Here is a 26,752-nt window from a genome sequence, read left to right as displayed (position 1 = left end):
CCTTTAGTGTTCGCTTTAGCTTTGGGGCACTGTGTAATTACCGAAACAGACAACACTACATTCTCTTGCTGGTCTTACCTTTCTCTATTTCAAGCATACACAACGTAAACAACTAGTGTTGGTGTTTCCCCAGATGTTTTCACTGGGCGATGTGTAACCTTCCGAAATTATGTCATTAAATTAGCGCATTCGAAAGGGATACATTTGAAAGATAGGAAAGGCCGAAAGTTCACAAATTTAGTACAAGAACATCGTGAAGAAAGATAAGACTACGAAAAGTTCGGAATCGTGTCATAGTTTTACCGATCCTGGAAGATTTTTAGAGTTGGATTTTGAGATCGAGTTCTGTATCGTTTCGTGATTCCTGGCTTAATATCTGCACTGTTTGACTCATAGTTCTGGGATGAAGGTTACAAGGGTAGATTTTATATTGTAGTAAGGTATGTTGACGGAACAAATATCGTTTCGTGATTCCTGGCTTAATATCTGCACTGTTTGACTCATAGTTCTGGGATGAAGGTTACAAGGGTAGATTTTATATTGTAGTAAGGTATGTTGACGGAACAAATATCGGTACAACATGATATCCTATTGTTGACACTCCTTAGCCCCATCCCAGCACATATAGCTGGCTATGACTTAGAAGTGACACCCTGTTTATTTCTAAAAGTGTTTATGGTGTGGGTTTCCCCTGTCATCCCGTAAGGGGACGTCCATTAATTATGTCAACAATTTTTAGGCAATTTTTTACCCCCTCCCCCCCCCCCTTGTCAACAACTGTCAAACTTTCAGTGACCCCCCTAATAAAATTTTACCCCACCCTCCACAAACTAACAACATTTTATACGGCTGGCTTTTATGCTAAAAATAGAATTATGGAAATTAAAAGGTCTACAAATAAATTTTAATACATTTTTTTTTACTTGTTTAACAGATTTCAAATTGACTATGACACTTTGAATTCATGAAAAAATCGAGAGTTTATATTCTAGCTTTCGTATATAGGCTACAGCAATTCTACAGCACATGCAAATGGGGGGGGGGGGAAGCATTTGCCTGAAATGAACAAGAGTCTGTTATCAAAGTGTACACTATTTGTAAGGCATTAAGTTTACTGCATCTGGTTGAAAACGTTGTATGCTTGTGTAGGCTACATAATTTATTTTATGTATTATGTTAAAGATGACTGTATAATAGTCAAGCTCTCAAGTTTCCTAGGCTCAGTTATCCATCCTTGGAGGGATAGCTCATGGACTTCAATATATATAGCATCTATACATATAACATAGATGCTATTTAATAGACGTCCATGGATAGCTATACTATTTAGATGTCTATGGCTCAGTGCAGTCTTTGAATTTAGTAACAGCTTCCCTTAAAAATATGTTTACAGTCTACAATCTACATTGAATAAAAACAAAATATGATGATGCAAGACTATGACTTCCTTGGCGAGAGCTCAACCGGTTTAGGATTAAACTGGTGGGCTGTTGACGGGCGAGCGAGTGTGTGCCATACCAACGCACCGACTAATTTCCTATTTTTTGATTTATTAAATTTATTGTACAAAATAAAACTTCTTCAACCCCCCCCCCATTTTGTTGACATAATTAATGGACGACCCCTAAGGTCTGTAAGTGTGATTGTTAAAAACAAATTATGCGGTATTATTGAATTTAGCAGGGTTGATTTCTTTTGTATCCATCAAATCGTATTGAGTTTTATTTATCCCAAGAAGCATAATCTGTATACTTTCTTCCCTTTTTCGGGGCTGACAGTGTTGATTTCCAACAAATTTGCTTCGGATTAGGGTTGTACTCAAATCATTGCCATGTGCTAATTTCCTTCACTTTTCCCTATTTGTGTAGGTTTTTATAAGTGACTTTGCCAGAGTCAAATGTCCGTTTATGTATTTTAATTTTTTATTAAGAGATGTGTCTTGTGTGTGTTTGTTTGATGTCGGACAGCATTACTATTTCAAATTTGTAAAGTCTTTTGTTTTTATCTATATTCCAAAAATAATTGTTTGAATTTGTATTTTTGTTTTTTTGAGTGTATAAAGTGCGTCTGTATATGCCATGGCATATATGTTGGAAGTTTTTTCCACTCATAGTGGTGGAAAAATTATTCTGTTGTTTTAGTTTTTAACTGATTGTGCCTTAGCACTTGTGTTAGTCAAATAAGGGTGGAATTTCCTCATTATGCAAGCATAAATGAAGAAGTCCATATTTATTAAGTTTAGTTGTTTTATGCCATAGCATATGGTTGGATTAATTATGTTTGATTTCTTTTTTTTCCATGGATGTGATAACATCATAATCTTTTTGGGTTTGGGTTTACTTTCTTGATCTACAAATCAGAGTTTATGGCCGAGGTTCCACGTGCAGATCCCTTGTATGGAGTCAAGTTTGACCTTCCGCTTGAAACCTCAACCATGGTCTGATTATTCAATAGTCATTTGTCGATAATGGACCTTGACAACAACAAAAAAACGGATTGAAATCATTGTAGGCGCGGACGTGATTGAGAATATTCAACCACGCATTATTCTTTTTTGTACTCTTTATTCGTTTTAAAACATTTTGGTATAGTTCTCGGCAAATTGAAAGCTATACCGTGAAATTACTCATTAATCCATTGTTAAAAGGCATATTAGTGCCTTAGTATCTGAAATATAAGTTGGATTTGTTATAGTGTTTTCTATTATTTTGCGCCGTGGCGCTATACCGACCATGGGATGTATGTTCGTTTTTGATTGGTAGATTTGAGTCTCTTGTATTCAGACTCAAATTTCACTGTTTGAAGGCACGATGCACATTCCAGTGATTTGTTTGGAATTTTGTATTAAATTTTGAATATGATATCCTGTCTCCAAGTCACTTGTAGTGATCCAGATATCGGTACTACATGATATCCTATATCCAAGTCACTTGTAGTGATCCAGATATCGGTACTACATGATATCCTATATCCAAGTCACTTGTAGTGATCCAGATATCGGTACAACATGATATCCTATATCCAAGTCACTTGTAGTGATCCAGATATCGGTACAACATGATATCCTATATCCAAGTCACTTGTAGTGATCCAGATATCGGTACAACATGATATCCTATATCCAAGTCACTTGTGATCCAGGTAGTATTACTCCTTTTGTATCTGAAAGATTCCATTCACAAGACCTATAATGGCGTTCTGACAAGGTAGTAGCGTCATCGGTTTTAACACTTCACAAACTGATAACTTTCTGAGCTTGCTCTTACCATTTTGGCATCCAGTTGATTCATTCAGAAATGTGCCATATATAAAACAATCGTGTGTGCATTAAAAAACAACCATCACCACAACAACAATAATAATAACTAAAACAATAATAATGATAATAAGAGTATTTTTAATGCTATAATAATAATAATAATAATAATTATTATTATTATTATTATTATTATTATTATTATTATTCGCAATAAATTAATACTTCTTGTCTTCATTACTACGGCTACATTCTAAAAGCCAGACCTTGAATTTGTGCGTCATTATTAACTCGTATCATACGACAGACTTTATAGCAAAGCAATTATGGTCAAAGGGAGCATGGACCCGGATTAGGTGTTTTGGAAACTTGTATATTTGTTGTCCATTCCGCTACACACACCGGCTTTAATTGCCCTCTCTTCCACTTACGAAGAGAATTTCTCACATTCTTGTACATAAATAGCATATAAACAGGTAGGCTTTCGGTTAGTATCCCCATTCTAATGGTAGTCAGTATTTCCCTATCCTGCATTAAATGCCACCAGTGATGCCATCTTTAAGAATTCGGAAAATTCCTTGGCACTGTAGTTATAGCCCTGTTCAATAATGGTTGTTATCTCCCCTGATTTATTACCTCCCCATGCATACTCTTCGCAAATAAAGATAAAATTGACCTGTTCACAAACTTTTTGGGATAAAAAATGGCAACGCAAAACCTGATGTATCTGAGAGAAAAATCGCTACAGTTCGTAATTCTTACATACATTATTGTTGTGTATGCAGCAGTTACAGAGGGAAATGTGTTAACAATAGAATAATTGCATTACATCGGTTTCCAAATGACAAAACGCTGAAAACCGCGTGGTTGAAACGCATCCGGATTCTGAGTCCCAAATTTGTATTCTCGGAAAAGAACGATCGTTTGTGTTCAGCCCACTTTAAGGATGGAATGTACGAAAAATAAAAGATTTAACCGCCGTCAAGTTGAGGGACAAGGAGAATTGCCAAGGGCAATAGAAAGAGTAAAAACCTTTAGTATTCTTCAAGGTATTATGCCAATTAATCTTTCACAAAAGCTTCAAAAAATTAAAAAATATGTGTTGGACTGTCAAATCTTCTACCACCACTAGTCAATGATGGTGATAAGAACTGAACTTTGCTGATGAGAAATATTACTTTAGTATTGTTTGGTTATTTTTCAAATGATTGCTAGATTTTGGTGCTTTTACTTCCATGCTTATAACAAAGAGTTTATTCAATACACTTTGTAGCTTCCATATTCTGAAGGACAGTTATGCACCAGGTTGTTCTATGAAACTTATCACATAAGTCATTGTTTTATAATACAGTGAGTATTAAAAAGTGTAAATACATGTTGATAATATATTTCAGGTTAATAAATATATTCTTGGTCAGAATATATTGTTTCCTTTCTTTGTATTTCATTAATTTATTTAACTATTTGTGTGGATGGACAAGTTGGGTTTTGGCCTATTGATAGTATGTCAGAAACTGACAACCGGTTATGTTCAAAGATTGCTGTAAATGAAACAGATGGTTGTACAACTTGGGTTTAAGGCCAATGGACAGTATTTCAGCCATTTATAGCCGGTTAGCTTAAATCTGAGACAAATGTATGTCACAACAGGATCTGAACTCTGACCTTCCAATCCAGAGGCAAGGACATAAACCACTAGGCCACCGTATCTCACAAACTCATTGTACAGTATATGAGATTGCTGGGGGATTATGGCAGTTGACAGTCAATTTCATCAAGCAAAACTTGGCAACTGGAACTGGAAACAATGATCTTGTGATCCAAAAGCAATTACCTTTACAACTGGTCAACAACTGCCCAGAACAGATAACATTAAAAACATACATAAACTTTTTTTTTTGCAAAGAAAACCCCTGCAAATATGTAAAAAAAATAAACATGGAAAATATTGATATACATTCAGATAAATACATATCCATACAGGAATATTACATTTAAAGTGATACTGAAAGCATATGGCATTCCTTATTCAAAATTTCATTTTCTCCACCAATATATTTTTCATGCAAATTTCCATATAAGCCACTAATTGAATATGATTCACTGTCCACCTTAATGAAGACTTTTTCCATGCTTCACTCGTTCAGAAAATAGTTAAGGAATTACCGCTTCTTTGTAAAATGAAATAAGTCCAGGCAACATATTGTCCCACATGTCCTTATTTAAATATATGCGTTCAGTGGAATGACCTTTCAAAGTCCACACAAAAAAATCGCACCACTTTCTTCCAGTCAAACCCATCTGACCTTGAACTTGAAAATAGTACGAATGGTTTCTTTTCAGTTGCACATGTCCATTAACCCAATTCCCAAAAAAACGTTTTATCATTACAGGCTTCTATGGGTGATATTTCCTGTGATTTATAGGGGCATTTTATTTCCAGTAAGCCATTTCTATCTGAACATTTGTCACAACAGTCTATAACTGGACTTGTTCCAATGTATGGATAGTGTGGCGAAACAATTAAAGCACTTCCTTAGAGCTTCAAGTTTTTGTGTGTTTTTTGTATGTCCTTGGCATAAACACGTCTGGCTGCTGCTTCGTGACTTTTCCCCCAACGTCGTGCGGCTGTTTCAAAATGGCTGTAACCCATAACTGTCCTCAATGCACTTTCAGGCTTTGTGTCATCTCGTTGTTTGCAGATGACCCCGAAGTTTGAACTTATCAACCTGCCTGACCTAGCTTCCTGCCAGTTACTTCTGTTTGCTTTTCCTTTATTGCAGTTTTCAATAATTACACTTTCTGCTTCACTACATTTTTACATTTGAAAGTAAGTCTGAAATTGTTCACCACATTCCTTCAAGTTTACCCTATCTGAGTACATAACATTTATATTATGCAAAACTGGCATGTCCTGCTTTTTGTATAAGCCGTTATCACCATAGCTTAAAAGAATTGCAGCATGTGGAGCAACTTTCTTAAGCCTGTCATTAAATATGCTCAGAAGTAGTGAATGGGGCCACTATAGGGACTATGTAAATTTAACATGGAGAAAAACCCTGGGCCACTATAGGGACAATGGAATTTAACATGGGAATAGAGTTTGGGCTTGTTTAGGGACAAGGGGAATTTAACATGGGAATAGAGTTTGGGCTTGTTTAGGGACAAGGGGAATTTAACGTGGGAATAGATTTTGGGCTTGTTTAGGGACAAGGGGAATTGAACATGGGGTTTTTAAAAAAAAATTTTTAAAAAAAAAGGGGTAGGCAATGGAAAGTCATTCTCTTTTCGAGACCTATGAGTGGCCCTGAAAAGGGCCTTTGGTTTCATCATCATCTTTTATTTCCTCCACTTCTGTAACCATCTTCTAACTTTTGCCATTATTCCTGTCTTCTTCTTTATTTCTGATTCCGGTATCCAGTCCGGGTGACCCATGGCTCGGAACTTCTGTTGGATTTTCATCCAGTTAGCGTTTAGTTTCTCTAGTTCTTCCTTTTTCTTTCTATTTTCTTCTTCTTTTCTTTCCTTTGACCACTTTTCTTTGATCTTCTTGACCTCTTCGGTCAGCACATTCCTCATTACTTCTTCCGCTTTCTTAAGCTTGTCTAAGCCCCACTTCACAAAAGACCAATCTGTCCATTCTACAATGTCTTCTAAAAAACACCTTACACTCGTCACATAAACTATGGCTTCTTTCAACTTGCCCACTTTCACATACGGTGGGTTAATGAAACCTCTGATTCTCTTCTCCTCATCCTCTATCATTTCTTTCACAATATCGATGGCTAAGTGGAGGTGGTTACTTGTCTTGAGACGAAGTCTTTTGTCACTGCATGCCTCCATTCCTGTTCAAGCCTTTCTGCTACATTCAATCCATCCACCATCCAATACCAACTTCCCATAAGGTTGTTATACAAAGCTGAAGCTGCTGGCATCTTCTTGTTTGCTTATTCCGTGGAATGGGCTCCAATGGCAAACACTGTTAGTTTTATAGTGAAAGAGCGGACGTGATGGAAAACATCCCCCCCTAAAGCCCAAAAAGTTATATTACATACATCATCACTTAAAACGTGCGGACGTGAAGGAAAACATCCCCTACTTTTCTCATTTCATATGATCTACTATCCACATACGTGAAGCAGCAATAAACAAACCCCTAATCTACTATTCACACACGCAAAGCATTAAAATGAAACCCAAATCTACTATTCACACAAACCTACGTCAGCGCTTACAAACACAAACACAAACACTATAAAAAAAAGAGTAGGTCTGCTTCTTCGGAAAGAGAAGAAGAACTCGTTGGTGTCGATAAGACAATCGACAAAGCCTCTGTCAGGTTCAGGTTCCTGCTGCTGCTGCTGCTGCTGTTGTTGCTGCTGCTGCTGTCTCTGAAGTCTGTACTTCTCTATCCATTCTTCTTTCTCCCTGTTTACTTCTTCTCTGAAGAGCTCTTCTATCAGGTCTTCAGTGACTTTTAACATTATCACATTCTCTATCTCTTCAGCTTTCGGTATCAGACTGTGTCTGACCCTATGCAAATTCACGTAGGCTTCGTTTAGCTTAGCTAGTTTGGAGCACATCTTCGTAGGAGGATGAGTCAACAATGGATGGTTTGACTGGAAACTGTCCCGGTTTTTAAAGTCAAAGCGCGGACGTGAAGGAAAACATCCCCACGCGGTTTTCCAGTCGCAACGTTCAATGATTGTCATGAGAGGGATAGTAAGAAGTCAAAGAGCATGAATCAACATTCTTATAGCCAAACAAAAGACAAAGGCATTTTTTTTCAAAACACAACATTTTTTATTCAAAATCACTTAACACTAACAAACAACTCTAACATTTTTAACAATAATCCAACAATATAACATCAAACATTTTTTTTCAAATCACAAACATTTTTTTAATTAACACTCTACTTTAAACAGGGCTGACAACGTTGTGAATGAAATTGTGATTTCCACTGTTGGAAGTCATTAGGCCATTGATGGACACTACGTTTCCTAGCTTGAGACAAAAGATAAGCATAATGGTCACAAAACCATCGATCTACTTTCACATCGTTTCTTGAAGAAGAACAAGGATCAAAATGAGTCACTAAATGTTCTAAGGAATAGCCCAGGCTGCGATGATGCAGAAAATACACACAGTACTGTCCACACACCAAGGAATCTGTGCCTTGTAATTTCACATTATTGAATCGGGTGGTCTGACTATTTCTTCTCATAAAGTCAATGATATCGTCTTCCAAAGGGGGAAATCCGTACGAATCGAAATATTCCACGCATCCTTCTTGAGGAAAGTAAACGGCTACCCAGTGGGTTCCTGGGAGATGACTGTCGTCCGTGTTGATCACATAAGCTAGATGGTCTTGAGGTTTGCGATGAGGGAGTTCATCTTTAGCACAGACGACAGGATTCCAAGAAGCCGTGTACGAACTGTGGTTCAAAAGGTAATAAAGTTCCCAGGTATCCATGTTTCGTTTTTTTTCTTCTTCACAGGTAATAATAAGTCATCAATTCGATCCTGACTTTTTGCTTGAAAATGTATGACAAATAACCGTTTCTTCGTTTCGTCTCCTCACTTTGATTCAGGAGAGCTTCGATACGATCGATCTCTTGAGTGGTTAATGGTGAACAAGAATGTTCACGCAAGTCTTTATACCACTGGTGCAACACGACTTCGTCCGAGATGAGACTCCAAGCTTCGTCCAAATACTCGTCCAATTTTTCTTCTTGACTCGGCATTCATCGTGTTGAATTTGACTGGGATGATCGTTTTGACATCCATAGCAATCTTTCTTGATCAATTCCGTCATTTTTTCGACCAAGTGTTTGGCAAAACAGGAGACTAAATGGGCTTCTTGTTCTGGCCATCTCGACTTCATCATGACAACTTCGTCTTTGTCTTGGGATTCTCCTTCCACGGTCTCCTCACATTCCATGTCCAAAGTTTCTCCACTAGGTAAAGAGGGATAACAGTCTTCCATAGCTTCTAATAGTCTAGAATGACTTCTCTCAAACTGTTGATTTCTATCGTATTATCGAATTCTGCATACAGGATGACGTTGACTGTCTTGTCCACTGGTTCTGCAAACTGAAGTTCCACACGAATCTGGCCGGATTTTATAGGGTGGAAATGTCCCTCGTCACTGCCTTGGTCAGGAGTGAAATCGAAAGCCCACAAAGCGTAGCCTCGTTCGTAATCTTCGTACGTAATGCCGTGACTGGTGTTGGTTCCTAACTGACCGGTGGCTTCGTACAGGGACAAGTACGATCTCAAGTAATTCTTCTTGTCAAAGTTAGGTTCGAAAGGTCGGGTACACAAGGTCTTGCCATCGCGACTGACTTCGATTTTCTTCACGTTGAAGTGTTCAAAGTTGAAAGGATTTTCATTGAAGTCTCCGTTGAAGGCTGAATTCAGGACGATACCAAGGATTAAACGCTTGGGTAACTGTCCTTGAAACAGATGATCTTCAATTATGGATTGATGGTTACGGGGAATGGTGAACGTTTTCACTTCCATGCGTCGGATGGGATACTTGGCAGTCGTTCTGCTCAACGTCTGACTGATGTCATTTCCCACTTTAGGTAACACTTCCACGCGTCGTACGTAGAGTTTGGCCTCCTCGATTTTGCTTTTAGGATTGCCAGTCTTAGTAGCATCATAATCAGCCAACAAATGGAAAGCGGCACTGCTGCGATTCAGTCTCAAGCGGACATTTACCTCGTTCAGCAAATATTTCTCTTGCAACCACATGTCCAAATGCAAACGATCCATCAGTTCTAAACTCTGTCCATCTTTGATTTTGTTTCGTCTTTCCTCAAAGCCGTCATTGTCAAATTTTTCAAACTTCTTCCCTTCGTCAGGTTCCCATAGCACACAAGCATTGAGATGAGTATTCTTGGCATCTATTCCGTACGTCAAGAGATTTTCCAGGTAGGCACGGTAAGGGTAAGTATCCATGCTGCTGCTGACCAGTTTGTTATTCAAGTACAAGTCCACTGAGCTGAACAAGGAATGCATGAAATTGTTGACGGGCGCTATATTCTCAGCAGTGGCATCTATTCCACCATTATCCTTATCTAGAACTTTGACTTTCAAGTACAAGTAACTGCTATTCAGATCGATGTAATCTTCGGGCTGTCCTTTGATTTCAAACTCGATGGGAGCGGAATCTGTCAATGAGGAGACGGGGTGAAATTCCACCCATTGGGATTCTTGCATCATCATCATGGTAGGGGGCATGGCAAACAGATCCAGTTCCGACTTGGAACAGGCGCATGACTCTCGGTGCATCATTTTTTTCTGTGTCTCAATAATCGAAAACGTCTAAGTCTCGAACGGTTCTTCTTTTCTTTGCCTTTCTAGCTTTAGACGTGTGAAGTCTGGTGAAAGGGTGTTTTCTTCGTCGTCTCTTTCTGCCTTGTCCTTGCTGAATGCCTGACTCGGTAGCGTGCAGGCCATTTATAGGTGTGTCTCGTCGGCCCAAAAGGTCTTTACCCGTTTGTAGCAAGACATTTTTGCCTGCCCTCATGAAGGCTTCTTTGGGGTTTTGTTTGCCAATGATGACATTTTGGAGAAATTCTTTGCCATGCGTCAGTGCCGCATCTTTCAAGGCGTGAAATCCGCGTGTCACCATCGGTTTCAACACCGGGGCCACCGAACGAAAGGCCGATTTTAACATATCTCATAAACCGTGTCCTCGCTGTCGAGCAACCCCTCGGTACACTGGATACATGACTTACGAGTCGTGAGAGAACCGTTTTCGAAAATGGAGTTTCACCGTGACTTTTCCTTTGGTGAATGGAATATTTTGTCCCAAATTTCCTTTTATAGCAATGTTAACCGTGTCCAAATACGACTTGCTGACAGGCAAATAGTGAGGATGTACAAATTCGCGGTGGACGTGGTAAGTGTTTGCACCTTCCTCGTCAGTGACCGTGGCAGAATTTACTTTGAAAGGAATGACACGCAGTAACGGCACGGAGGTGTGTCCCACCACGTTGTACTCCACCACATCGGAGTACACAAAGATCAAATTCAGTCCCTGGTTCAGTTCTACCGGAAAACGAAAATACCTTGCAAAATGCCCGTTGTTGTCAATGTCTGCCATGTGAATCTTTTTGGAGTGCTTATCCGTGACCAAATTGAGGTCTCTACCCAAAATGTCATACAATTCAGGGCAAAATTTAATACGTATACTTTTTTCCTCACTTTCAAATTTGATGAGTAGACGGTGAGACAGTTTGTGGTACTCAATGGTGACACGTTTTTTTACTCCGGTCAGAACTTTGTCAAATGCTGCATGGAATTTGTCAGCGATGGCCTCCACCAGACGTTGACCACTAAAATAATGGCCTGAGTTAATTTTAAAGTGATAAACGTAAAAAGGAGGAGAAGGGTCATTGCTGCTGCGGGGTATTGGGGTCTTCGGAAGTGATTTATGTTGAGAAGTGGTCATCATGGTTTGCTGCACCGTTGGGTCCAGAATTTCGATGTCAAAAGTGTCTTGAGTTTCAGTGATTATTTTGATTTGTGTTGGGTAAATCATTTCTACCAAAGCCACTTCCCAATGGGCTTCGTGATCTAATGGGATGGCCTGAGGTAATTTGGTCGTGTAACAGCACAACGTGTTGTGGGGAAACACCTCCATGGAACTGTCACTGGGTAAGGTTAAGTAAAATTGGTTTTGGTGACTCATAATTCCAGAGTTCTGTGGCTGTCCGAGGGGTTACTGGACGTCAGAGGCGTGTCTCCGCTCAAAATGGGGTTCTTGTTGTTGTTGTTTTTGGAGTGGTGACTGGCACTGGCACTGGACACAAGGTTTCCGTGGTTCCCGTTCGAGGTGAATTTCAGGGAGGGATTGGGAAGCAGGTAACCGATGCAACTGCTCAACAAAATGGTCCACAATTGTTTGTCTCCTTGTTGCAAACTCAAATTGGCAATGGCTGCCCCGATGACACAATACACCACAAAGATTTGGCAGAAAAAGACGATTTGCGTTTTAGACACACGTTCTCCGCACCACACCCACAAGGGTTGTTTTTGTAAATCTTGCAGAGAAGAACTGGGTGAAGGAGTGGTCGACGTAGCTGCGTCTGTGTGAAAGGGCATGATGGTCACTTCTTTTTATAGTCGATGACTTGCGAAGCGTCGATCCAAGAATCAAAACTGGGTGGATATCCTTTCCAACGTACTTTGACTTCTTTGACACGTCGTTTGCCTACTTTACGGGTTCTGCGTTCGAGAATGCTTTCGATGTCGTACACGTCTTCTTTTTTGGTGACACGTTGTAACTCGGGCAAATAAAACGTTCCTTTGAGCACTTCTCCGTTCATGTCTTCCAATTTATAGACGGCAGGATGACGGCCATGCACTCGTCCAGTGACACGAAACAATTCGGTCGTCCAGTTAGGTAAGTAACCTTTGTCGAAAGTGCGTTTGGTTTTGCCAGTGCGCACCCAATCTCCTACGGTCAACTCTCCACTTTTCTTGGGGACAGCCCTCGTCGGGGACGTACCAAACAGGCGCTCAAACACCAACACTTCGTTCTCGGGAGTCACTTCTTGCGGGGCACGTCCGATGCTTCGATGGTAAGATTGGTTGTACGCTTGCACCAGGTGCGGTAAGATGTCGATGTACTTCAGAGTGTGGTGATGCGTAAAATATTTCCACATGCGTTCTTTCAAAGTGCGTTGAAAACGTTCCACGATGCTGGCTTTGGTTTCGGGATTCTCGGTGGTAAAAAAATGAATGTCACGTTTCTTTAATTCTTTTTGGAAAGCTTGGTTCAGAAATTCGGTACCTTTGTCCGTTTGCCATCGAAGAGGGTGACGACCACTTTGTTTCAACACTCGTTGCAGGGCTTGCACTAACTCGCTGCTCGATTTGGAAGTCAAGGGCACGACCCAGGCAAATTTGGAAAAGACGTCGATGACACAAAACAAATATTTGTAGCCACGATTGTAGCTGGCCAAATGAGAGACATCGGCTAAATCGGCTTGCCATTGATGATCGATGCCTTCCACTCGGGTGCGACTTCTGGCAAACTTGCGTCGAATGGGTTTGTGTAAAGTGTAGGTAGCTTGTTCTTGTAACCATCGTTGGACTTGAGGTAAACGGAGACTTTTCAGTCGCATTTTGGCAGCACGATACAATTTTTGAACTCCTGCGTAACCTGCAGGATGGGAGGGATCGTAGTAAATGCTGGCTAAGACTTTTTCCATTTTTTGTGTTTGTTTGTATGTTAATAAGTCACCCACTCTTCGATGATGCTACTTTGGGTGGGACGAAAGGGCGGTTTAGAAACGGATTTACGTGTCCGATGGGCTACCGGAGTAGAAGTCGAAGGTAATGGTGGTGGAGGTGGCAATGGAATGGCTTTGGTCTTCTTTTCTTTTTTCACTTCTGGTTTCCCTTCTTTCTTTTTCACTTCTGTTGAAGGAGGAGTGGACATCATCTTTTTCACCCAAGCTTTCATTTCTTCTCGTTGGGGTGTGGGGGACAAGGTCAACAAGGAAGCTGCAATCTTACTTGAAATGGGTGCTGCTGACGGTGTTTGAAACACTTCTCGCATCTCTTCTTCCTCAGGTCTTCGTGGGGTAGCATCTCTGGTGACCCGTGGGGATGGCAGTAGTGGTGGTGGCGGTGGTGGTAGTGATGATGGTGCTGGACTTTTCATCAAGGTCTTAAAATCTTTCAGAGTGGGTAGAGCTGTTTCGTCTAAAGCTTTCTGGTGAAAGAGTTGCAGTCGTTGCAAGAGTTGACCGTACTTTTGCGATTTTTCTGTTTCGGACAAATCTTGGCGATCCATCAAGGACTGCAATTCGTGTTGTAACTGGGACATCTCGCTCAAATTGGGATTGGGAGGTAAATGCGGGGTGCGTTGTTCTTGCCAACGATGGTATTCCATCCATCGTTTGTAAGGCACTAAAGCTAGTTTTCGTCCTTCCATGGGGTTGTCAGGGGTCGATTCTGAGATCTTGGGACTTCCGAGGGCCTTTTTATCTTGCTCCCACCAGTCCTCCCAACATGGTTCCCAAGACTCCTTTCAGTAAGGGGCCTAACAAGAGGGGTAAAATGCCTCCACGTTGGACCAACATCTTCTTCTTTTGACGAATGGGAATTTTCTTTTGAACCATTTGGCGAAGAACGTGACGATGTTTGCCTAAGCATTGTTTCTGGTGTTTCGACAAAGGCATCGTGCCTTTCAAGACGTTCAAACAACATTCGCATACGGTATCGATGACCTCTTTGGAGGCTGATTGAATGAGTTTTTTTCGTAGAGGTGGAGAAGCTTTGGACAGGACAGATAACATGTCCCCATGTTTGACTAAACGAGGAGGCAGTCCTTTTCTTTTCTTTCCTTGGGGTTGTTTAGAAGAGGGATGTTTTCTGGAGGGTGACATCTTCAGGAGCACCAAAACACTGATGCCCCCGACTTGGTCACAGGCCTTTTTCATACTGGAACGCGTCGCCACTGATTGTCTTTACGTCGTATCAACTTCAGGACAGGCATGACACGTCGTGCAGGGGTACGCAACGGACTAAATCGAGCCAGTTCTTGCTTGGACAAATCCAGTAAACTTTGTAACATGCCCGATCTTTCTTGGACTTTGATTTTGGGAGAAGGTACTTTGTAAGCAGCAGCCACTGCCACTAAATTGGAGGGTCCTGCCACTTGGGAAGTTCTTGGGGTCATCAACGGAGAAGTTCTTGGTGTGATCAACGTCTCCAAGTACTCTTCAGTTCTTGGTGTCATCAACGGAGAAGTGGATGAACGTGAGGCTGCCGGAGACGCAGTCACCCCCGTGGCAGGTCGTGGTTTGCGAGTGTAAGGTTGCGTCCTGGCCGAAGTGCCTCTCTTGCGACTAGTTTTCTTCTGTGGGCTTTTCTTTTTCTGGGGACTTTTTCTCTGTTTCTTTTTGTGGGGGGCTTCTTTTCTTTTTCCGGGGTGGTGTCTGGTAAGAGGAGGGTCCCGCCACTGGAGAAGTTCTCCTTGGGGACCTGGTCTTTTTCTTCTTCTTGGCGCTTCGTTTGACTTTTTTCTTGGGGAGAAGTTTTGGGGCATTAGGATCCAATCTTAAGAGAGAGCGAATGATGACACCTCCTAGAGTACCGCTCCCTCCAGGTTTCAAAATGATTTGTTTTTTGGTTTGAGTGTCGATGCGGGGATCGGCCAGTTGGGTCAAAGCGACTTTTTTTCGATCAAAAAAGCGTTTGGTTTGATGAGGAATCTGAATGATTCCTTGGAGTAATTGACGTGCCGTCACCGTGAACCATCGTAAGACTTCTTTGAGACTAGCTTCTAAGACAAGAGCTCGTATTTGTGGATTTTTTTCTCTACTAATGCCATACAAGGCACGAATCAATTTGACGGGAAGATGCGACTGAAGAGACGTCATGTTCAAAATGTGTTTGAGACAGACGAAAAGGGTCTGAGGTTTTTATAGATTTTTTTGTGGAGTGAAATTAAGTCGAGGACGGAGACTTGTACAGGACGGGCCCTCCGTCTTGGCACCAGTGGTGAAACAAGTGGGTACGAAATCGCAAATCATCGGGGGTCGTAGGTTTCAAATCGACGAGTAAATAGGCGTGTGGATTTTGAGTGGCATCGTCGTACGCCTGAGTCAGGCAAGGCGTTCCTAACTGTTTGCCTAAGACTTGCACTTGCGATTTATCTCGAGGGCTTTTAAACAAGACCACGTAATGCGCATTGAGACTGATGGTGCGATGGGCTTTACTTTGTTGAAACAAATTTTGGGTGATGTAAACGACACTGGCATTACGGTGATGCCCTTTGCGCGTGAACCACAGTTTAATTTCTTCTTCGTCTTCTCCTAACATATCGTCAAAAATGACCAAATGGGTTTGACGGGAGTCAGAGACGATGCCGTCGTCTTCTTTAAGAATGCCTTCCACAAACACAATGGAATCGCCTTGACTTTCTTGCAAGAGGCTGTACGCCGATTGCCACTCTTTGTAACACCACACGATCCGCTGACGTGGCCGATCGATCAAATGATGTTTATGTTCGATCAAACGTTTGACGAATTCGGTTTTGCCTGAACCGCTAGGTCCAGCAATGAGCATGTTAAAGGGATGGCGAAGATACAAAGCCTCCCAACTGGCACGATCTAAGTGTTCGTCGATGACTTTGACAGTAGAAGAAGAGGGAGCAGAGACAGCAGAGGTAGCCATAGTGTTAGGAATGTCACTTGTCACGCGAAAACAAACAAGACGAGAGTTTATATACTTTTTTCAGAACACGTTTATTGAATGTTTTAAACATGAATACGAAAGACAAAAATACATAAAAGCCAAAGGCTTAAGTACAAGGATAAAAGGCACATGATAACTATTAACGTAGAATAAAAACAAGTGTCTGTACAACCTGTTTTGGGTAAAGTTCTGACCAGTTTTATAGGGGGTAAGGTAACACAAGTGTCCTCCCGAAAGGGTCTTTCAGGCCTGTCCACGACAGTCCTGTCCTGGGTGACGGGTTCTTCTGGCACCGTCACTAACACAGGTTGAAAAGTAACTTTTTTCTTTGGATGTTGAAAGGAAGGATCACAACTCTCGTGCATACTGGGCCACTTCTTGGGTCCAAGCCTCAAAACCCCTCTTTTTCCAGTCACGGACATCTGTCCAATGGGGGTGTAAGTCACAAGCTACACACACATCGTCATACACGTCTTGGGTAGCTAAAAGTTGACGAATCTTTTCTTCCTGTTGAGGTCGAGAAGTATCCAGATGAAAACGTAAGGCTTTGAGCAAAAGGAGTCTCTCGTGAACATTTAAAGGCACCGCTTTCATGTTGAATGGGGTGGTAAATACTGTTCGTAAAGAGTCCACAAGGAATCGGCTGGTAAACGAAATCCCAGAAAACAAGTCACTAAGACACACACCAGTTGTCGACCCAAATTGAACGGATACAGTTCTTGTAATAATGGATGGTAATGATCCACGGTTTGAATATGGTCATTGAGTTCCTTCCACGGAATCTGTTCAATTACATACGACATAAGTCGTGGCATGGCAGCCTGTTTTTATAGTCTCTTTGTTTCGGAAACAATACACGTACTTTCTAGCCAGAGATCTTCGTTCTCCAGTGGGGAATCTAAATGTTGCATACTGTAACCGAAACGTCAGAGTTTGTTTAGAAGTTTTCTCTTCCGCTAAGTAGATTCCACGTAAAATATGTCGGTAATCCTTTACCTTGTCTTCCTCAATGCATTGCACTAGGTGAATCTCGAAGTAACCAAAATGATCAACACGTGGATCATCGGGGCCCTGGAAGTATTGAACAAGGTCTGACCTCTGAAACAATTTCTGACGAATCAGTTCTCTTATACCATTCAGGTACCAGTGGTTAAAGATCTGGTGACGTAACGGATGCAATTGGTCCTTACGTTTCACTTGTATTTTGACCAGCTCTCGGTAAATCCTTTCTCTCAATTCCACAGGCAAAGCACGAATGTTCTTTTGTAAAGTATCCATGAATAAGTCAGTCCGTACAATTCAGAATAAGTCAGTCCGTACAATTCACAATCTTCTCCTAGAGCAAAAGTAATCCACATAGTGAATAATTTCTGACCACTGCCATTCAGGGTAACGTCCAAGAATGTCACTGAACTCTTTTGATGTAAACGGTCTAGAGTAATACAATAGGACGAATGCACACTTGACCCAAAGAAATCTAACACACTGGTTAACTTTTTTCACTTTCCTCTTGTGAATTTCTCGGCACAAAAGTTCTACAGTCACCCATTGAGATTTCACTCTGTCAAGTCCCTGCCAAACTTCCTTGTAAATCTTCTCTTGCAGTTCTTTAGGTAATGATTCAATATCGTTTTTGAAATGAAGTTTAAATACTGGTCTCGGTGATGTCCAACATTTGACTCCTAGCCAAACTGGTTTCTTCTTCGTCAACGACATGGTAAGTTACTTTAATGTCTCGGTCCCACTAAGGGTAAGTAATGACAATTCGGTGACCATCGAGCATGTTCTACGTAGGCCGAATCTTGCGGTTCCCAGTGGTAAAGTGACACACCGCAACTGAAGCACTTGACTTTATCTCCTTCGCGCAAGTAGAAAAATCCGGCTCTGGCTAATTCTTCGAGGGTCGGGCCTCCCAGATACTTAGGCCATTTTCCTTTGAACGATTGAAGACGATTTTCAAAGTCGCAGTATTCCGACAAACGCACAGGAAACGAATATTCGTCTTTCACAGGTTCGTTTCGATGAGGGTTGGGTGACATGGACAGGAGTTTGCTCAGAGCTGGAGGACATCCGTGGGGGGGGGGTAAACGTGAAGGTGAACATCCCCCTTTAAAACGAAACCCAGTAAAATGTCCAAGAGGACGAGCGGCATCGCTTTCGCATCCCTCAGGTTTGACACGCACAGCATCACTTTCCATGATAGGGGTAGTGACACTAAAGTTCCCATGATGCTTTACGGCATCGCTAAGGTCACAACGTACAGCATCGTACCCATCGCAAGGCTCACAATCGCATTCCACTTCAGAAGCCCCATACTTGAATTGTGCCTTTCTAAACTTGTTTTGTCTTTCTCTGAAAGTATTCATCTTGTTCGCTTGGTCTTGGTAGTCACAATGAACTATCGATCTTGCCTAGAGTTCCTTTTTATATACAGACCAATACCGACGTGTCCATACGGTAAATTGAAATGATTGGGAAGTCGCACTCACTTCTGGTACACGATTTGATAGACTTTTTCCAAGGGTCGACTGACGATGTGGTGAGTGGGTAAACGTACAATCTTGTTCGGTTGATAGGTGGTCACTTTAAGGTTTCCATCCTCTCCCGATTGCAAGGCTTCTTTCAATACCCCAAAGTTGACCACTCGACTGGTACGATAATTCAGAGTCAGTCCTTTCACTCTGCACGTCGTGTGCACTTCTCCTTGTGGGTCCCGGTATTCGTAGCCGTAATTTTTGGGACCGCCACTGACGAAACTTAGAATCTTGTCGTCGGGATGCTCGTCTGTCCAGGCTCCTAAACGGTCTCCTTCGATGTCAGGGTGCTGTTGACTCGGGTGATGGATGTAAATGCAACTTTCCGTGTCAAAGTACAGGACGCGTTCCCCTAACAGTTCTAAAGCTTCGTACAATTTTAAGCGAGCATGAGCTGTCACGTAAGCCCGCAATGATGACATTTCCAAAAGGGTCGTCTTGTACAAAGTCCAGATCTTCTTCGTAATTGACAAAGATCAAATCCTCGCGAACGACGTCCACGTGTTTCATGTATTTGGTTTTGTCGTGAATCATCTGGAAGTAGCGGGAAGGTTCTGTCAGATATTCCATTTTGGGTAAACACGGTCGTTGTGCCATTTTACCCCACAAGCAATTTAACATCACTTTGGCAAACGATCGCCTGCCTTCGTTTTTCTCGATGTGATCTAAAGTCATGCCTTCTTGTTCATAGTATTTCTCTTTGAATGTTATTTGGTCTTCGTGAGTGTGACACCAGGAAGGATAGCCGCTGGCTTCTTGTTTCAGTTTCAAAAAGGCATCCACGTAGTCGGCGAAAATGCCTTTCTGACGGGGGTCACCCTTGTGGCAATGTTGTGTCTTGGGAAAGTGGCAAATTTCGTACACTTCTAACAGTTGGTATCCCATGTCCAGAGCTTTGAACAATTCCACGCTGACCCAGATTCCCGACAAAGCCCGTTCTTCCTGGATGTGCTGACAAGGCTGATCTTGGTTGCACGTTTCGGCACAAGTACGACACAAAGGAAACATCAGTTTGCCTTGGCAATGGTGAGGTAACACGGGATGGTACAAGTCCGTGGGAGGCAAAACTTTGCACTTGATCAGACCTTCGTATTGTCGAATGTTTTTCAGGTCGATGTGTTCCGTGAACAATTGTGGGTGTCCTGCAGGAAAGCGACAATATTTGCACACGTAGGGATACAGCGAACACACGTCCAAGTATTTGATTTCTTCTCCTTTCTCTTCGTCGGCTCGGTACAGCAAACATGTGGCATTGGTCCTTCCTCCGTACAAACTATCCCTCGGGTTCAGCGGGTCCATGAACTGGTAACTTTCCACGAGGCGTTTAAACTCGGGATCGGTTTTCAAACGGTGATCGTACTCGTGTTCCCACATTTCCACCACTTGGTATCCTTCCTGTTCTAACTTTAGGCGTCGCTGACAAGTGTCCTGGTTCAAGTCTTCCATGGTTCGTTGTAAAAACTGATTTTTAGTGCTACGATCAGGGTAACAGACGGGATATCCGTGAAATAAGCAACCGTTAAACTCGTACACGATCTTGGGGTTTTCTAAGTCCCAGCCATCGACCGAATACGTTCCGATGGTCTTTTCACCTCCGTTGCGGACATGCTGAATCCATTTGTCTTCCTTGTCGCACAAGTAATGTAACCAACGTAGGGCTTTGACCGAGTATTGACGTTTGACATAGTTGGTCGATTGAGGGCTGATGACAGCCACGGTGTTTTCAGGCATGAATCGTTGTCGATACACTAAGGAACACGCTTTGGCAATGGTGCAAGCTTCTTTCAAAGGATCGACCCCACCGCGTTCCATGAACAGTTCTCGAAATTTTCCACAGCAACGCCGTAAAATGTCCACGTCGGAACGACAATACTTTAGCATTTCTTCCTGAAAGTCGAAAGGGTCCGAGGCGTGAGCCTGGTACCAAGCGTAGAAAGCTTCTCGTTGTTCGGTACGCATGTTGTCGGGGTCGTAATAGTGAGCCTCAGGTAAATGGGGTAGAACGGCGTGTTGATTGGCTTCCGTATTGAAAAAGTGTGGAAAGTACCCTTTAGCCATTTCTGTCATTCCAAACGTTTTAGGCATTCGGCTCAAAGGCATGGCCAAGTAACTCATCGAATCTTTAAACTGTACTTGTCCTACTTGCATGAAAATGATTTTGACTCCGTTCAAAGTCACTTTAGGACGCTCGGTGCCTTGTTCCGTATAGTATCTCAAAAGAAACTGTCCATCGTATCCGGAGAAATTGTGAGCCATCACCGTGGCATGACGATCACAATCTCCGTAACGTTCGATGTCCTCTTGGCTCCACGTCTTGTCGATGGGGTCTAAGACCCATTTGGCAAAATCGGCTAACGTGTTCGGTCCTCGAAAGATTTTTTCACGCCCTCCGGGAATCTTACTGCAGTGAGGGCAATGACTGAAGATAGGTTCCTGAATGCACTTCTCGCACGCTCGATGAGCCACGCAGAAATTAGGAATGTGAATGCCGGTCTCTTGCATGCATTCGAAATCAAAAAAGATGAAATTGCCTTTCTTCTTGTGACCGTCCTCTTTCTCTGGTGGGGGTTGGTATTTTTGCACGTAACATTGATGTTCCAAGTCCACGATGTGGTGACAAATGTGACATTTTTTCTTTCCTGAACATACGTGTGCCTTGGCACTATTGGTACGTATGCCTTGTCCACACGTAGGGCACAATCTCAGCAGTTGACAAGCGCATTTCTGCTGTGAACCTTGCGTCTTCAAATGTTGTTGGGAACAGGTAGGACTGACAAACGTACGTAGACAAGCAGGACAATGCACTGGTCCTTCGCTCAGACAGGGTGTGGAGGCCAAACATTTCGATCCGCAATGCTTGTGTTGCTCTCGATTATTATAACTACGGTCACATTTCTCACAGTAATATCTGTATCCCAGGAATCCGGTGATACTGGTAATGGTATCGAAATGGTCATCGTGATAATAGACATGAATGTATTTTCCGTCCTTAAAGTCTTTCCCTCGAAACAACAGAGGTCCGCGCATTTCTTGAGGGTACACTTTCAAGGTGTATCGTGGAGCTAGGACATCTTGCAATTTTTGCATCTCAGGAATGCCACAGGGTGTGTCTTTGGACAGTCCGGCTTGTTGCAACAGGAGTTCTGCTTCACTTCGTTGTTTGGCTCGGTCCGATTTTCGAATATTCTCCCAGGCTCTTTTCCATTCTACCTTGTCGTTTTTGTTGGCATAGGTTCGTCCCACCACGATAGCCCTGGCTAAACACATCTGGTCTTGAGGGTTGTAAATTTGGACGAGGCTACGCTTAATGCTGCGAAGCTCGTTCACCAATAACATCTTTTTGGGTCCAGCCCTTGAGGAGGAGAGATGTGGATCATGTCCAGTGTGGCTTTTCCATCGGTGATGTCAAACTGGTCATTGGATTGTTGTACGTGTTGAATTTTGTCCATGACTTTGGAAACGGTCAATTCTGCAGGGGTGCTAAACTCGATCCAAACAGGGGATTTCAAACCGTCGTGTTGTATGGAGAGTCTCAAGCGATCGTCTTCTTTGGGTTGACATTGTCGCTTGAGTGTGGTGAGCAAAGAATCCCACACCCCGGTGATGAACCCTTCTGCTTTCTCTAACGGTACTTCGGACTTGAAATCTTTAAACTTCACTGTGTATTTGTAAGCCGTGGTTCTAAATTTTCTAGAGGAGCGCTTTTCTGTCTCTCGAATAGAATAGTACTTTTCAGGGTTGACTAAGGGTGGTGAACTTTGTTTAGAGGGTTCGGATTCTGGTTCACTCATGTCCTCTTCAAAATCACTGGCATGAATTTGTGCCAAGACTTCAGCCCTGGTACGAGGCGATAGATCACGTTTCTGCCTCTTACTTTCTTCTTCTTTCTTCTCAAATGAATAGGATCGTTTCATCTTGAGTGAAAAACGTCAAATGACTAAAGTTTAAACACCATGGGCTAATTTATAGTCATGGCAGACCAGCGTATATAAAAGGGTGTGTGTCTTGTCCTTTCACTATTCATTTCACTCTCTAACCGATCACAACGATGGAAGAGACTAGCCAAATCGAACGTTTCATCAGAGCTTTGCGAGGGGTCATTAGAAAATTCTCTTCAGACCAGCCCACGGACTACTCTCCTTCCTTTCGAGATAAAAGTCAAGATACTTGCTATATTTGTCAGAAGAAAGGGCATTGGTCTTCAGAGTGTCCAGACCATAAAAAAAGGAAAAAAGGGGCTAGAAAAGACAAAAGTCAAGATACCTGTTATTATTGTCAAGAAAAAGGACATTGGTCTCCAGATTGCCCAAAAAAGAAACAAAAGGAGTCAGAAGAAGAGAGGGATTCTTCAGAGGAAGAAGAGGAAGAAAGAAGACAATTCTATTTACAAGAGGCAAAGAAAAAGAAACAGGAGAAGAAAAGAAGAAGGGAAGAAAGTGAGGAGGAAGAAGAGGAAAGGCCTGTGACGGTGAAGAAATTGAAAAAACAGAGAGACTAAACAATGAGACAGAAGAAGTGTATGAACTTTTTAAAGTGCTCTGTTGTGAATTGTGAATTGGATTGTTAATATTTATAAAGAATATATTAAGTATTAAAAGGTAAGTGTCTTTGGGTTTTGATTTTAAAATAAGAACGTACACTCACACACTCATACACAGACACGTACTATAGGGTAAAATGGTTTTTTTTTTATTTATTTATTGGCAATTGAAAGTCTATCTCTTTTCGAGAGAGGTGGGTCGCCTTGAAAAGGGCCTCTTTTTCTTTGGTGTAGGGGTGAGTTTAAGCAATCAACTTTAACTGTCTTAAGCCTTTGCCACGGCCGAGGCCTACTTCTGGACTGCGTACTGTTGATGATGATGATTTGGTTGAAATCACTAAGGGTGGTACGGTAGGCTTAGTCACAGGGTTGACGTGTTTAGCTCGGGAAGGTCGTATTCTCTTTGGTCGTAATAAAGAAGTCTGATACATTTGTTTCAGACTTCTTAACTCCGCTAAAATGTCCAACAGTACCGTGACCGTTTGATTTTCACCCTCTTGTTTCTTTGCTGCTACTTCTTCTTGTTGTTGTTTTTTTTTTTTCTTACCTCTTCTTCTTGCTGCTGTAGGAGAAAAGCTTGTTCCGCTTCCTTTTGTCGTTGTATAAATTTCTCCAATTCTTCTTTCTGTCTCTGTCTAAAATTCTCCAATTGCGGTAATGAAGGTGACGAAGGTTCCGGAACAAATTCTTGCGAGGTAAGAAAATCTACAAAATCCCAATTCACCTCTTCTGAAAGTAAGTCCGGGTTCCCTTGGGCGGTCTCCACTGCTGGTGCACCCCAATGGATCGTTTTCTGAGTTTCCGTCATGTTGAATCACTGTCGCATAGATTGACTGCACACAGGCGCTAGCGAATCTATATAGACCACGTGACGTCACAGACTGCTCTCTTCGGATTGGATGCGGGCTGACTGAATTTTGTAACGCGTGTTTGGATTGGTCAACAAACTCAATCCGTTTCAATCCTACCTCTACCTATAAATAAGTGCAGTTCACTGCATTGATTCACCTGTTCTCGGTGCCTCAAGATGTGGACCGATGTGCAATCTTCTACGCTTGTGTCTTCAATGATGTTCCAGACGGACATACCCATGTATGTCCGATCCAAGTGGACATTTGTCCACATGACAGACACCAGTCTGTGGATACGTAGGATCTACGTAGAAAGACAAGGATGCCTCAAAAGAGTCCTGATTTACGGTCCTACAGTGAGACGCAGCCCTAGGACAAGAAGAAGACCAATGCGGTGCCCTTTATGTTAATGGATACATTAACATAAACCCAAAGGCCCTTTTCAGGGCCATTCATAGGTCTCGAAAAGAGAATGACTTTCCATTGCCTACCCCTTTTTTTTAACATTTTTTTAAAAAAAAATCCCATGTTCAATTCCCCTCATCCCTAAACAAGCCCAAAATCTATTCCCATGTTAAATTCCCCTTGTCCCTAAACAAGCCCAAACTCTATTCCCATGTTAAATTCCATTGTCCCTATAGTGGCCCAGGGTTTTTCTCCATGTTAAATTTACATAATCCCTATAGTGGCCCGGGGGGGTGGGTCTGTAATGCTAATTCCCATTGTCCATATGGTGGCCTCATTCACTACTCTCAGATTTATTGGTTCCACCTTATCCAGATTTTCAATTTTGCACTTTGGTGTTTCATAAATGTTATCAGGTAAGTCACCATATTTTAGTTTCTTAAACAGAATATTTTGAGATTTCTTTGGACTGAGTTTCCTTTTTCGGGGTTGGTTCCATTTCCATTTTGTAGACGTTTGTGCATTTAAACCATCTTTCTGTGTATGAGTTATGTCCACCAGGGCATACAATAAAGCAGCAATATGATCGCATGATTCTCCTTCTCTGCAAGAAAAAATAATATATAATTAAATATTTGTTATATAAGTTATCTGATTAAAAATCTAGTCTCCAAGGGTAGCAGAGACCATGTGAAGTGTAATATCTATCTATCTATCTATCTATCTATCTATCTATCTATCTATCTATATATATATATATATATATATATATATATATATATATATATATATATATATATATATATATATATATATATATATATATATATATATATATATATACTTTGGCCTTCACATAGCAGTGCGAGCACTCCTGCGAAATTTTGATATGCAAATGAGTGCACATGTCTGTCTTCATAAATACTTTAGCCTTCAACTGCTTCTTGGCATTCATCATTTTACAATCAAAAGTTCTTGAACTGTTCAATACAAGATAATTGTACAACTCTTCTGTTCTGAACAATGGCAAATGAGTCAAATCACTATAATCATATGCCGTTTAAAGTCAATGGCTCCGGAATCTTTTCTCCGAGAGGCGTACAAAATATTTCTGCATGACGTTTGTTGTCATTCTCATTGTCGTCTGTTTGTATTTCATGTAGCGTACGCGTGCCTAAATTGACAAGTCCTTGAGCACGCTTGATCAATTGAGATTTATTCTCTGACACGTGTGCAACTCTGTCTCTTAAATAAACCTTCAATTCACGAACTGATAGCTGGTCAAAAGAGCACGGGTCAGCGATTCCTTTGTTAGACGTCATTTCATCTGATATTTTGCTCACCGGAAGTAGATTTAACAAATAATGATAACTCGCGCAAGGGAGGTAACAACCCTTCTTAAACAGGACTAATTATAGCCATACTATGGTATTTTCCCTTATGAAGTATATTTGTGTTTTATCATTTGTCGTAATGACAAAATAAACTGAATTATTACTGGCAAGTTATATGTTATGTGGAGTTGATAATATAGACATTTCTGAGGACGAATTTTTCATAAGAGAAGATATCGGGGAATTGGAGTGGATATTACGTCATTTTATATTTAAATTTGATAAATCATTATACGATTATAAATGTTACGTTTGTCTTCTTTCATTACGAATTCGGCTCAAAGTCCATGTGACCTAAGCGCACTTTAAAAAAAAAAAAATACCTGATATTATCACTAGCAACCCAACTGGTGCTAGAATTTATTCTTAAGGTTTTTACAAGATTAGTTTTGAGAATTCTTTGATAACGGAATTTAAGGCAGTCTAAATGATAAGGACTCCAATCAAACTTTTTCACTTACGGGAAATGAGGGTCTAGACGGGTCTTGCCAGTATGTTTAAATTATAGATTCAAGAAAATGGCTAGGTGACAGACGTGGACTCAACTA

The 26,752-nt window shown here is 41.5% G+C and overlaps 1 pseudogene; it reads right to left on the bottom strand.

Annotated features, from left to right (window-relative positions):
- Positions 1–5,368: 5,368 nt before the first annotated feature.
- Positions 5,369–26,148, bottom strand: LOC149772818 (uncharacterized; annotated as a pseudogene).
- Between the last annotated feature and the right edge of the window lie 604 nt (positions 26,149–26,752).

This window comes from Sinohyriopsis cumingii, unplaced genomic scaffold, assembly GCF_028554795.1.
Source record: "Sinohyriopsis cumingii isolate HCF-2022 unplaced genomic scaffold, ASM2855479v2 utg001170l, whole genome shotgun sequence".
Taxonomy (NCBI): domain Eukaryota; kingdom Metazoa; phylum Mollusca; class Bivalvia; order Unionida; family Unionidae; genus Sinohyriopsis; species Sinohyriopsis cumingii.
The sequence above is the reverse complement of the archived record's forward strand: the minus strand, read 5'-3'. Positions and strand labels throughout refer to the sequence as shown.